This window comes from Lagenorhynchus albirostris, chromosome 2 (genome assembly GCF_949774975.1).
Source record: "Lagenorhynchus albirostris chromosome 2, mLagAlb1.1, whole genome shotgun sequence".
NCBI classification, from domain to species: Eukaryota; Metazoa; Chordata; class Mammalia; order Artiodactyla; family Delphinidae; genus Lagenorhynchus; species Lagenorhynchus albirostris.
In genome coordinates, this window is record NC_083096.1 from 39771253 (window position 1) to 39785298 (window position 14046).

Genomic DNA, 14046 nt, shown 5'->3' on the forward strand with positions numbered 1-14046 from the left:
CCCATTAACCACAAAATAAGGCACGCCATTTTATCTAGGTATTTAAGGCATCCTGCATGTGACCTTGTCTATCCAAGCTTATCTCTCGCTCCTCTTCCACAAGCCTGCTACTCAAACCACATTATCCCTAGGTAAGGATTGCAAGTTACCTAATGACCATGGCTCCATTTCCTCTATGTGGACCAAAATAATAACTTATGTCATTGAGTTGTTGAGAACTAGATGAGTTAATATGTATAAGATGCTTAGGACAATGCCTGGCACATGGAAAGGTCCTGTAATGGGTTGAATAGTGGTCCCCTCCCCAAAAGATATGCCCATGTCCTAATTCCTGGAAACTGTGAAAGTTCCCTTATTTGGAAAAAGGGTCCTTTGCAGATGTAATTAAGGATCTTGAGATGAAAAGGTCATCCTGGATTATCCAGGTGGGGCTTGAATCCAATGACAAGTGTACTAGCAAGAGATGCGTAAGGCTGATGAGACAGACAGAAGAGAAGACCATGTGAAGATGGAGAACAAGATAGCTAAGCAGTGGCAACAGCCACCAGAAGCTGGAAGAGGCAGGAAAGGAATCTTCCCTAGAGCATCTGGAGGGAGCACAGACCTGCCAATGTCTTCATTTCAGACTTCTGCCTGCAGACTACAGGACAGTAAATTTCTGTTTTAAACCACTGCATTCATGGTAATTTTTATGGCATCCGCAGGAAACTAATACAGGGCCAAATACATTTTAGCTATTATTATCATTAATTAATCACAAAATGTGCCTTTGCCGTTTCCTCTCAGCATCGTTTTTTTTAGTAAGTGAAGCAATTTTATTTTATTTATATTTATTTATTTATTTTTGCTGCGCTGGGTCTTAGTTGTGGCATGAGGGATCCTTAGTTGTGGCATGCAGACTTCTTAGGTGCAGCATATGGACTCTTAGTTGCGGCATGCATGCGGGATCTAGTTCCCCGACCAGGGATCGAACCCAGGCCCCCTGCATTGGGAACGCAGAGTCTTACCCATTGGACCACCATGAAAGTCCCTCGGCATCATTTTTAATCTCACTGTTCTCAAGTGTCTGGCACAGTACCTTGCAATTAGAAAACAGAATGAATTTTTATAGGAAGGAAGGGAGGGAGGGAGGGAAAGAAAGAGAGAGGGAGAGAGAAAGAAAGAAAGAAAAGAGAGAAAAAGAAAGAAAGAAAGAAAGAAAGAAAGAAAGAAAGAAAGAAAGAAAGAAAGAAAGAAAGAAAGAAAGAAAGAAAGAAAAGAAAGAAAGAAAGAGAAAGAAAGAAAGAAAAGAAAGAAAGAGAGAAAGAAAAAGAAAGAGAAAAGGAAGGAAGGAAGGAAAAAAAGCCTACCCCTACCACTTAGTTGGTGCTACACACCTGCAATAGCTTTCCTGACTGTTTTTTCCATAAATTCTAACAAAGAGTGACAAAAACACTCATGGTACTTTTCATCTGCTGCCCTGTGATGTACCTTGTATGTCTCTCTCCCCCCAGAGCCGCTGCTTCTTTTTTTTTTTTTTTTACTATTTATTTATTTATCTTATTTTTTAATCCCTCCCCTCCTTTCCTCTTTGGTAACCATAAGTTTCTTTTCTATGTCTGTGAGTTTATTTCTATTAATATTTTGTATATAGGTTCATTTGTATCATTTTTAATTTTTAGATTCCACATATAAGTGATATCATCTGTGCCCAGAGCTTTTTGAGGTCAAGGATCATTTCTTTTATCTTTCTGGGTCCCAAGGGCCTAGCACATAGTAAGTAACTCAAGTCCATGGCAATAATAATAATCCCATTGTCAAACATTGTATACTAATTTGTTACTCATTCTAGAGTTTCCTTAAGCCCTAGCATGTATTGTGTTCTTGTTAATGCTAGCAGTTTGCTCCTTGTGTCAACTGCCTTTCCCAACTAAGGCAGAACCTTTTAGTCCCAATATATTTCCAGGAGCAGCAAGAGGAAGATGAGCTCAAACAGACTAATTCGTCCCCTGGGGAGACTCATGTTGAAATAAGTGGGCTATAGGCCTATGCCTGAAAATCTTTCCTTACACATACAGAGGTACTGGTTTTCCTGGTGTTTCTCACAGTGGAATTATTCCATTATTTGTTCACTTGTGAGCCTGTTTTCTGTGCGATCCACATAACTCCTTAGGTCGGTTGGTGAACCCCTAAACAGCAGGGAGCCAGCTCAGCCTGAAGTTTCTCCCATCTGATGACTGTGATTCTCATGGCTCAATGCAGGTCACTCCTTTTTTTATTTTCTTTCCTCCACATAATTTGAGAACTCAGAGATTGACCACTACTTGCTAATGTGATATCAGATTGACTTAAAAAAAAAAAAGTTTCCTTATTCGGACATATTTTCAAACTTAAGAAAAAGTTTCAAGGACACCCCCCCCGCCGCTATATACCCTTTACCCAGATTCACCTGTTCTTAACATTTTACCCCATTTGCCTTAGCATTTGCTCTTTCTCTGTCTTTCTCTTTCTCTTTTGAACCACATGAAGGTGGGTTCCACACATTAGGACCCTTCACCACTAAAAACTGTGTACATTTCCTAACAATAGGAATATTCTCAACATAACCACAGTGCATTTTTACCAGCTTTATTTATTTTTATTGGGAGGACTTTATTTTTTATTTTTTTATAAATTTACTTATTTTATTTATTTATTTTTGGCTGCGCTGGGTCATTGTTGCTGCACGCGGGCTTTTCTCTAGTTGCCGCAAGCCGGGACTACTCTTTGTTGCGGTGTGGGGGCTTCTCATTGCGGTGGCTTCTCTTGTTGTGGAGCACGGCTCTAGGTGCGTGGGCTTCAGTAGTTGTGGCGTGTGGGCTCAGTAGTTGTGGCTCGCGGGCTCTAGAGCACAGGCTCAGTAGTTGTGGCACATGGGCTTAGTTGCTCCGCGGCATGTGGGATCTCCCCGGACCAGGGCTCGAACCCCTGTCCCCTGCATTGGCAGGCGAATTCTTAACCACTGCACCACCAGGCAAGTCCCGGAGGACTTCTTTAAATTATTATTTATTTATTTATTTATTTATTTATTTGGCTGTGTTAGGTCTTCATTTCTGTGCGAGGGCTTTCTCTAGTTGCGGCAAGTGGGGGCCATTCTTCATCATGGTGCGTGGGCCTCTCACTATTGTGGCCTCTCTTGTTGCGGAGCACAGGCTCCAGACGCACAGGCTCAGTAGTTGTGGCTCACGGGCCTAGTTGCTCCGCGGCATGTGAGATCTTCCCAGACCAGGGGTCGAACCCGTGTCCCCTGCATTAGCAGGCAGATTCCTTGAGGACTTCTTTAAAACACACATCTCTCACGGAAAAGCCTACCCTTAGCAAGGCACAGCAGGATTCTGGAGACCGTGGGAATCCCTTCACAGGCTCCTCTAGCCACGTACTCTGCTCCGCTTCACCTACTGCACCATTTTTACCAACTTTATAAATTTACATTGTCCATATTCCAATTTTGTCAGTTGATCTAATAATGTCTTTTGTAGCATTATCCACACTGCCCCCTCCTGTATAGCATCAAGTTTTGGGTCAAGCTTGAATTTAGTTGTCTTGTCCCTTTAGCCTCCTTTAATCTAGAACATTTCCACAGCCTTTCTTTGTCTTTTATGATGTTGACATTTTTGAAAGAATACAGTTCCCTTTGCCTTTTTTTTTAATAGAACATTGCGTTTGTCTGATGTTTTTGTTTATGCATTCTTGGCTGGAATATTGCAAACTGATATTTCTTCCTTCTAAGGGTACCACAGCTGGAGGCGCACAATGCCCCTCTGCCCCTTGTTGGTAATGTAAATTTTTCTCACCCATCAAGGTGCTGCCCAGTTTCTCCCCTGTATAATTAATTTTTTCTCCCTTGAACTAATAAGCAGTTTCTGGAGAGATTTTTTTTCTTTGGCTGTGTTGGGTCTTAGTTGCTGCGTGCGGGCTTTCTCTAGCTGCGGCAAGCGGGGGCTACTCTTCATTGTGTTGCGTGGGCTTCTCATTGCAGTGGCTTCTCTTGTTGCAGAGCACGGGATCTAGGTGTGCAGGCTTTAGTAGTTGCAGCACGTGGGCTCAGTAGTTGCAGTGCATGGGCTTCATCAGTTGTGGCTCGCGGGCTGTAGATCACAGGCTCAGCAGCTGTGGTGCACGGGCTTGGTTGCTCCGCGGCATGTGGGGGTCTTCCTGGACCAGGGATCGAACCCATGTTCCCTGCATTGGCAGGCAGATTCTTAACCACTGCATCACCAGGGAAGTCCCTGGAGAGATACTTTAAAACCATGCAAATACCAGAAAACTACTAGAGCTAATCAATGAATTTGGTAAAGTTGCAGGATACAAAATTAATGCACAGAAATCTCTTGCATTCCTATACACTAATGATGAAAAATCTGAAAGAGAAATTAAGGAAACACTCCCATTTACCATTGCAACAAAAAGAATAAAATACCTAGGAATAAACCTACCTACGGAGACAAAAGACCTGTATGCAGAAAACTATAAGACACTGATGAAAGAAATTAAAGATGATACAAACAGATGGAACATACCATGTTCTTGGACTGGAAGAATCAATATTGTGAAAATGACTATACTACCCAAAGCAATCTACAGATTCAATGCAATCCCTATCAAATTACCAATGGTATTTTTTACGGAACTAGAACAAAAAAATCTTAAAATTTGTATGGAAACACAAAAGACCCCGAATAGCCAAAGCAGTCTTGAGGGAAAAAAAGGGAGCTGGAGGAATCAGACTCCCTGACTTCAGTCTATATTACAAAGCTACAGTAATCAAGACAGTATGGTACTGGCACAAAAACAGAAACATAGATGAATGGAACAAGATACAAAGCCCAGAGATAAATCCATGCACCTATGGCCAACTAATCTATGACAAAGGAGGCAAGGATATACAATGGAGAAAGGACAATCTCTTCAATAAGTGGTGCTGGGAAAACTGGACAGCTACATGTAAAAGAATGAAATTAGAACACTCCCTAACACCATACATAAAAATAAACTCAAAATGGATTAGAGACCTAAATGTAAGACTGGACACTATAAAACTCTTAGAGGAAAACATAGGAAAAACACTCTTTGACATAAATCACAGCAAGATCTTTTTTGGTCCACCTCCTAGAGTAATGGAAATAAAAACAAAAATAAACAAATGGGACCTAATGAAACTTAAAACCTTTGGCACAGCAAAGGAAACCATAAACAAGATGAAAAGACAACCCTCAGAATGGGAGAAAATATTTGCAAATGAATCAACGGACAAAGGATTAATCTCCAAACTATATAAACAGCTCATGCAGCTCAATACTAAGAAAACAACCCAATCCAAAAATGAGCAGAAGAGCTAAATAGACATTTCTCCAAAGAAGACATACAGATGACCAAGAAGCCCATGAAAAGCTGCTCAACATCTCGAATTATTAGAGAAATGCAAATCAAAACTACATTGAGATATCACCTCACACCAGTTAGAATGGGCATGATCAGAAAATCTATAAACAACAAATGCTGGAGAGGGTATGGAGAAAGGGGAACCCTCTTGCACTGTTGGTGGGAATGTAAATTGATACAGCCACTATGGAGAACAGTATGGAGGTTCCTTAAAAAACTAAAAATAGAATTACCATATGACCCAGCAATCCCACTACTGGGCATATACCCAGAGAGAACCATAATTCAAAAAGACACATGCACCCCAATGTTCATTGCAGCACTATTTACAATAGCCAGGTCATGGAAGCAACCTAAATGCCCATCAACAGACGAATGGATAAGAAGTTGTGGTACATATATACAATGGAATATTACTCAGCCATAAAAAGGAATGAAATTGAGTCATTTGTTGAGACGTGGATGGATCTAGAAACTGTCATACAGAGTGAAGTAAGTCAGAAAGAGAAAAACAAATATCATATATTAACGCATGTATGTGGAACCTAGAAAAATGGTACAGATGAACCAGTTTGCAGGGCAGAAGTTGAGACACAGATGTAGAGAACAAATGTATGGCCACCAAGGGGGGAAAGCCACGGGGGGGTGGGGATGGTGGTGTGCTGAATTGGGTGATTGGGATTGACGTGTATACACTGATGTGTATAAAATTGATGACTAATAAAAACCTGCTGTATAAAAAAATAAATAAAATTAAATTTAAAAATTAAAAAGAAACATGCAACTATCTTGCTTATTTACATACCCCCCTTAAATTTTGCATCCATTGACGGTTCCTGCCTGATCCCATCTTTATTCTGATGATTACCAAATGATTTTCTGGTTCCAGTGGTCCCTCCACGTTTATCAGTCAACCCTCAGTATTCTATGTATGTATGTATGTATCTATCTATCTATCTATCTATCGTCAGTAAGGGCATTCATGAATCCTCTCTTTTCAGTGGTTTATAATTCATCACTATACTTAATTTTGGTGCTGAATTTGTCGCAGAGTCAGCCAGTGGGACAGCCAGTCAGCCAGTCAGCCTTCAGACTGGCTCCTGTGTCAGATAGATATTTAATGAAGATTTCTAGATTTCGATTGAAAGGTAAAATACATGACTTTAATAGTTATTCTATGTACCCTAGCATAATAGGAGAGAATGTAGTGGTGGTTAGGGTTTGGAGTTGAAATAGATCCTGGGTTGAGTCTGGCTTTCTTATTTATTGGCAATGTTTCTTGGGTAGATTACTTACCCCTTTCTGTACCTCAGTTTCCTCATGGTAGTGTGATAATATTAGAAGCATAGGGCTGTTGTGAGATCTAAGTTAGATAATGCATGTAAACTGCTTAGTAGAAGAACGGATACATAAGTACTTGATGCTTGTGGGTTAGTGCCATTATTTCATTTCCCCATATGACAGCTTGTACATGAGCTGGCTTGTCTCAATTGCTCCTGCCACTTCCTACTTTTATCAGCCACCATCTAAAATCACCCCCAATTCATATCTATCTGCCCTTTTACAATACATGTCAATTAACTGAATTGTTGAACATTGTAGGTCTCCAGGGATCCAGAGATAATCTAGCCCCACTTTCCTTTAGCTGAAGATGAGGATCTGAGACCCTGAGAGGTTAGAGGGACTGCTCCAGGTCACCCAGGAAGAGTGGAAGAGCTCCGAGGGGTGCCCAGTCTTCAACTACACACTCTGTATGTCACAGCCTTCTCTACCACGATCAAGAGCATCATACACTTCCCTGGTGGTCCAGTGGTGAAGACTCCGTACTTCCACTGCAGGGTTCGATCCCTGGACAGGGAACTAAGATCCCGTGGCCAAAAAAAAAAAAAAAAAAGCAACACTCAGTTGGTTTCTTTTCCCAGTCAAGGGGTATTATTCAAAGCATCAGTGGGAAAGTATCTCATTTTCTGTATGACTCATCCTCGTTCCAAGATTAACTAACATGCTCCACTTTCATTTTTTGCCTCCCACTCAGTTTCACATCCAGCAGGAGCCCTGAGAGTCTCTGTGCCCTCTCTGCCCCACCCCACCCTATTCTCTTTCCTCCCCAGCTGTGCTGTTACCTCCTGGCCCCAGACTGTCCCACCATCCTCAGATTCCACTGGCCATTTCTGTTGGACTCTGGTTTAAGAAAGGCATGTCTTCCTGAAATACCACTCTAAGCTATGTTGAAAATAGAATAAAGAAATATACTTAAGTTGCAGCAGATGTACAGGGACAAGTGTTTGTCCATATGTTTCCAACATTCCATTAAGGTGCAAGCATTATAGCAAAAAGCGTGTATTTCTGGACATATACATTTTATTTCAACCTCCTCCAAAAAGAAAAAAAAAATTAAGGATTCTTCAGATGTGCTAAGACGTTGTGGAACCAAATAGAACTGGGAATAAACGTGCCATTGGCTGAAGCTTGGGGGATCTTTTCATTGCGCCAAGATTTTTGGTTTGGGGCTGTTTTTTGAAGCACATTCTGACCTGTATAATTTGACCCTGCTTATTTCAAAATGCTAGTAAAATACTGAAATATTTATAGATGGAATGCTATGATGTCTGGGATTTGCTTCAAAATAATCCATGTATGTGGAGGAAAGTGGGTTGAGGGCATAAATGAAGCAAGATTGGTCATGAAACGATAAGTGATGAGTATGCGGGGCTTCTGCCTCTTCTTATATGATCGAAATGATCTGTAATGAAAAGTAAATGCTAGTTCAAATTTTCATAATTTACTTTCTACCTCCCCCGCCAACCCCCCATTTATTTCTATTTGTTTACTTTTTGCTCTGCTTCTCCCAAATTTGCCCTTTCTTGAAAGCCATTTCTGGCTGCACACCCTTTATTTTATTTTATTTATTTATTATTTTTTATTTTTTTGCGGTACGCTGGCCTCTCACTGTTGTGGCCTCTCCCATTGCGGAGCACAGGCTCTGGACGCGCAGGCTCAGCGGCCATGGCTCACGGGCCTAGCTGCTCTGCGGCATGTGGGATCTTCCCGGACCGGGGCACAAACCCGTGTCCCCTGCATTGGCAGGCAGACTCTCAACCACTGTGCCACCAGGGAAGCCCTTGCACACCCTTTAATAAAATCTTCCTGGCTACTTTAATCCACTAAATTACTAACACCTCTTAGCACCTAAATGTGTGAGTTAGTCTTGTAGCCCCCTAGCTTGGACACTTTTTAAGGGTAGGGACTAAACCTTATACTTTGGGGTAAAGCCCACACTGCATGGCCTAAAGCCTGCCTCAGTCAGTTCTTCCTAATTGATGGACACGCTTGTTGGTAGATTGGAAGAGATTGGTGAAAGTGTTCTGAAATGTCGATGTAAAGAACAGTCTATAGATTTGTCATATTTTTTTTCTTTAAAGCTTGACTACATAGAATTTGAAATATCTCATTTTACCTTTAGGGAGAACTGGCTTAAGAGAAATACCTCTCGCAATTGAAGCATTTCATGCTAGGCAGTGATTCAGAAGCAACTGATGCAAAAGCTAGTGAATAGTTTACCCCAGAGGAGAGTTAACAAAATCAAATCCTATACGTGGGAATAATCTTAGAACTTTGCATCTCCCCCACTGCACAGTCTAATGGAAGGAGGCAGTAGGGTGCGAAAATATCAAGAAGAAAAATGTCAGATTTTAGCTTTCAAAATTTTGCCAGGGTACCATCTAAGAGCCATCTCATTTTAGGCTTGTCCGTGCTGGTTTAATGCAGGGTGAGAGCCAAATTCAAAGGGAATCTCATTGAGCTGCAGTTTGCTTATTCCCTCACACAAACTGATCTTTCAAAATGCTCAAAACTGGTGCTTTTTCAGACCAGGGGAAGAGCCACTGCAAAGTTGGAAAGAGTCCAAGAAAAATTTCTCTTTCTTTCCTCTCCCACTGGGGAGCACAGGGAAATCATCCCTGTGTTGAGAACTACTCCCGTTTGTAAGTCCTCCTGGGAAGGAGGTGCCACAGCCTCCCTCTAGATCAGATTTTACTTTAATAATAGCCCTCAGAATGAGAAAAATCCCTTCCATCAGGCTAACCTGAAAGCCGTCACTCTGCAGTTTCCTAGGTTGTGGATACCTTCGCTCACTATCTTCTGTATTCGTGTTCCGTTGATTCGTCTTCAGCCTTCTCTTCTCTGGGGAAAATAATCCTTGAAGAGGGTGGATCAGGGAAGTGCAATTGTCTGGCATTCAGGCAAAGCACAAAAGAGCTAAAAATACAGACTAGTCTGCCTCCGCCTGCAGAAGCTCCCCGCAGAGCCTCTCTGAGAGGGTCTTTTTAGGGTCCCCTGGAGTTGACTCTTCAAAAGAACAAGTGAGTCCTCACAATAGAGAAGCCCTGTTCTCTCCATGAAACACTGGTTGGGATGACAGAAAGAGTTACAGCAACAGAGCGTTTGGTTAGACTTAAGGAAGAACTGTAGGGAAGTACAAACTTGAACCAAGAGGTTGGAGGCATTATGAAGCCTTTGCCCCCAGACAATCAGTAGTCTTGGACGCTTTCATTGGTCACCTGCAGTGAAGCAAGTGAGGCAAATGACCTACTGAAATGCCTTCCAGCTTTAGTGTCCTTTGATTCTAGAAACCCAGCAAGTTTCTATTCTGCTCTGATTGTACTCTGAACTCCATATGAGTGACCTTGACTGGGCTTTAATCACTCCACTCAGTCTTTAGATTTCCTGAACTGTAAATCACCGGTGGTTGTAATGGGTGGCAAGTCCAAGGGGCCAGGAAGCTGTATGACTTGCAGTGGCCAGATTTCTTCTAAATAAGGTGGCACTTTTGAGACGGTTGTTAATGTGTGTGGCTGAGCTCCTGCAGATAGACCTAGTGGAGAGAGGTTGGATGGAAGTTTTCCAGGGTATCCAAAGGATATTTTCCCCCAGGAGTAATGCATTTTAGTGCACTCTTAGGCATGCTGCAAATAGGGGACCTTGTTTTTCCACAAGAGAGTTCTGAGGGGTTTACATTCTGTTCCCCCAACACCCTGAAATGGCTTCTAACTACAGCACGAGTTAAACATAAGCACGATGCTGGGTGTGTCCTATCTCTCAACAAATACTTACTTCTTGACTGATGTTGTGGGATGTGTCTTCTGAATTCAGTGAAAATGCCCACATTCAAACTTGACCACTAGGAAAGGCCAGCAGCCGACAGGCCCCTCTGGGAAGCTATAGCATAAATGGTGCGTTCTTCTTCATCAAAGACTTTGGGCTGACCGTGACTTTGAGAGCCAGGTTTTATAAATGAGTGACCACAAACCACAGGGCATGGAGCTCATGTACAGAAGCCGGAGGAGACATGTGTCACACATTTCCCTATCTTGTCTGCCACAGTGGAATACAAAGGGCAAGTGGCCTTGTCTTTGGAAATGAAGGACAGATTTATCTGGCAGCTGTTCCCCAAATGGCAGGTCTGTCTGTTCGGCAGAGGCAGAAATCACTGAGCAGCTGAGCTCCCAGGCACAGACTGGGGCCACACTCCACTCTTCAAGGTGGGCACTTGGGTGACAGAGGACAACTAGGCAGTCTGGGTAAGAATGCCTGTTTCTCTGTTCTTCTACTTACATAGTAAAAGGAGCACTGGTTCAGAATCAGGAAACCTGGCTGCTAGGCCTGGCTCTGACAAACAGTCCTTGCCACCTTAAACAAATTCCTTTCTCTCTCCGGGTCTTGGTTCTGCCTCTGCTAATTTAGAGATTTATTGGTGTAATTCAGATGCTGGGGCCCCACCCAGACCTACAGAATCAGTCTCTAAAGGTGAGGACTGGATAAGTGAAGTTTGCAAAAGCTCCCCAGGAGTTTCTGATGTGCACACCAAAGAAAAGGACCACTGGATTAAGATTGATCCTCCAGGATTGAGAGGAAAGACGAAAGGCTGTAGGTAGCTTCATACAGCTGACAGTTTATCCCTTAGCTCAGCTTAGGGCCCTCCATCTCCAAGTGCGGTCAGGGGCTCACTACCTGTTTGTGCACTTTCTCCTGTAGTGTTGGGGATTGGTTTTGAAAGTTTATACTGTCTAATGAAAATGCCAGTGTGCTCAAGCCTTGAATACATTGAAAAACTAATTAAGATAATTCTATAATTACCAGACATGACCTCACGAGTTACCTTTATCCTAATGGAATCTGCGGAGAAGGCTTCTTCACCCCTTCTGGAGCTGTGATCTACAACCGCCTAGGTTCTCTAACAGGGACCTCTGAGAAAGCCATCTGGCCGAGCTAGAGATGTTGAAAAGGGTTACACTCACAACAGTTTTCTCATCTGAGCACTTTCCTTCGAAGGTCTCACACACATCTGCGGGTGTGAGATTACCTGGCAGGGAGCCCAGGAAGGCCCAGACCCTGTCCTCTGGCCAGCAGCCCCTCTCCATGAGGTCCTCAAGGGAAACCCATGCTCAGAGAACAAGGTGACAGCAAGGACTGCGACTCTGAGCCACGGGACCCGACCCCCAACATGGAGCCCGCTGTCTAGGCTGGACTGAGTTCACACAGAACCCCTTTGACTTAGGCATGAGGCAGCTTTTTTCCTTTATCCTTTTTACATAAGTCCACCCCCAAGGCTGGTTCTCACCATGTCCAGAGGAGAGGACAGTCCAGGCAATCAGAGAAGAGCACGAGGTGCATGACTCCAGGGCAAAAGGGCGTTTGTGCCGCTACCGGGAGCGGAGCTGGCCCAGACTGCCCGCCTCAGGCCTCCCAGGTAGGGGCAGCTGTATCCTGTTTGACTTGACAGACAACTGGAAGAGTCCCCAAAAAAAGGAATGCCAGGGGCTTCCCTCGTGGCGCAGTGGTTGAGAGTCCGCCTGACAATGCTGGGGATGTGGGTTCGTGCCCCGGTCCGGGAAGATCCCACATGCTGCGGAGTGGCTGGGCCTGTGAGCCATGGCCGCTGAGCCTGCGTGTCCGGAGCCTGTGCTCCGCAACGGGAGAGGCCACAACAGTGAGAGGCCTGCGTACCGCAAAAAAAAAAAAAAAAAAAAAAAAAAGAATGCCAGAGAGAGCCAAAGAAAAGGCGGACGCTACTTCTCCAGCAAGAGAGAGTGTCCAGAGAGAAAAACAAATGATGGTCCACCTTCTGCTTAAAGGCAGCTGGGAAGGCACCTGGGAAGAGACTCTGGTATCCCCAAGGACCACTCACTGGGGTTGAGTTCCCGCCAAGTGTACCCCTCTTGTTAAGAGCAGAGATAGGGCTTTTCTCCCCTGTTTTCCTTACTGGCATATGGTGGGTCCCAGGTACTTATAGACTGAGTGTCTATGCGCCAAAATTCCTATGTTGGAGCCCTAACCCCCAATTTGATGGGATTTGGAGATGCGGCCTTTGGGAGGTCATTAAGGTTAGATGAAGTCGTGCAGGTGGGACTTTCATGATGCGATTAGTACCCTTATAAGAAGAGACACCAGAGAGCTTGCTCTCTGTCTCAGCATGCACAGAGAAAAAGCCATGGGAGCACACAGACAGATGGCAGCCCCCTGCAAGCCTTCATCCTGTAGGCCTCAGAATGAAACCTACCTTGCCAGCAGTTTGATCTTGGACTTCTAGCCTCTAGAATTGCGAGAAATAAGTTTCTGTTTAAACCATTCGGCCTATGGTATTTTGTTAGGGCAGCCTGAGCTAAGATAGTGCTCCATACATTTTAATTGAATGAGTGAAAGACTGTACAAATGAATAGGAGTTTGCTTTCCACAGAGGTATAGTACGATGGGTATAATACCACATCCTCTGAGACGCTAGGGATGCTCAACTCAAACAGGCTTAAGCAAAAATGGAGACTGTATTGGTTCATGTAACTGAAAAGTCCAGGAATTAACCTTTGAGCACAGCTGGATTGAAAGACACCAACGCTGCCTTCAGGAACGTTTCTCTCTCCATCTCTCTGCTCTGTTTTGTTCTGATTTGACTTCATACTCAGCAGCAGTTCTCCAAGCTTCTCTGTGACCAGCTTAGCAACCCCAGTTGAAAGCAAATATTGCTTTCCCAGTAGTTGTCACAAAAGTCCCGTGGTTCACTCTCATTGGACTGATTCAGGACACATGAGCCTCCTGAATGCCCTCGTGGCTAGAGAGTTGGGGGGTGTGGATGGGTGATGTACTCCTCCACCGGGGCTGTAGGGTCAGCCTCGCAGGAATCTCTTGGCTGCCGGAGGGGGAGGGAAGGTTCCCCAAAGGCAAACCAGGCCCCTTACCTGAAAAATGAGACTAGATACTGCTCAGGCAAAACAAACACAGAAACAGCAGGTGTCCAACACAAGTAGTATGTGACTTTCGTGGATTAATATGAACAGCAAAGCCACAAATTAAGATTTTTGTTTATACATGGCTGTTAAGGTTAATATTGTGGGTAATTATTTTGCTTGAGTTAAAATAAATGGAAAAGTGAAAATGAAAATATGCTTAAATTTTATACAAAAGTCTTATCCAACAGGATCCTTTCAAAAATAACTTTTTTTTCTGGTTATGCAAGTAATACTTGTACATTATAAAAATATTTCAGAAAATACAGCAAAGTACAAGGAAGAAAATAACCATCCCTTATAATCCTAAAAAATACTAACTACTAAAATCTTTTCTGTAACTTCCAGACCGTTTTTAATTTTATAT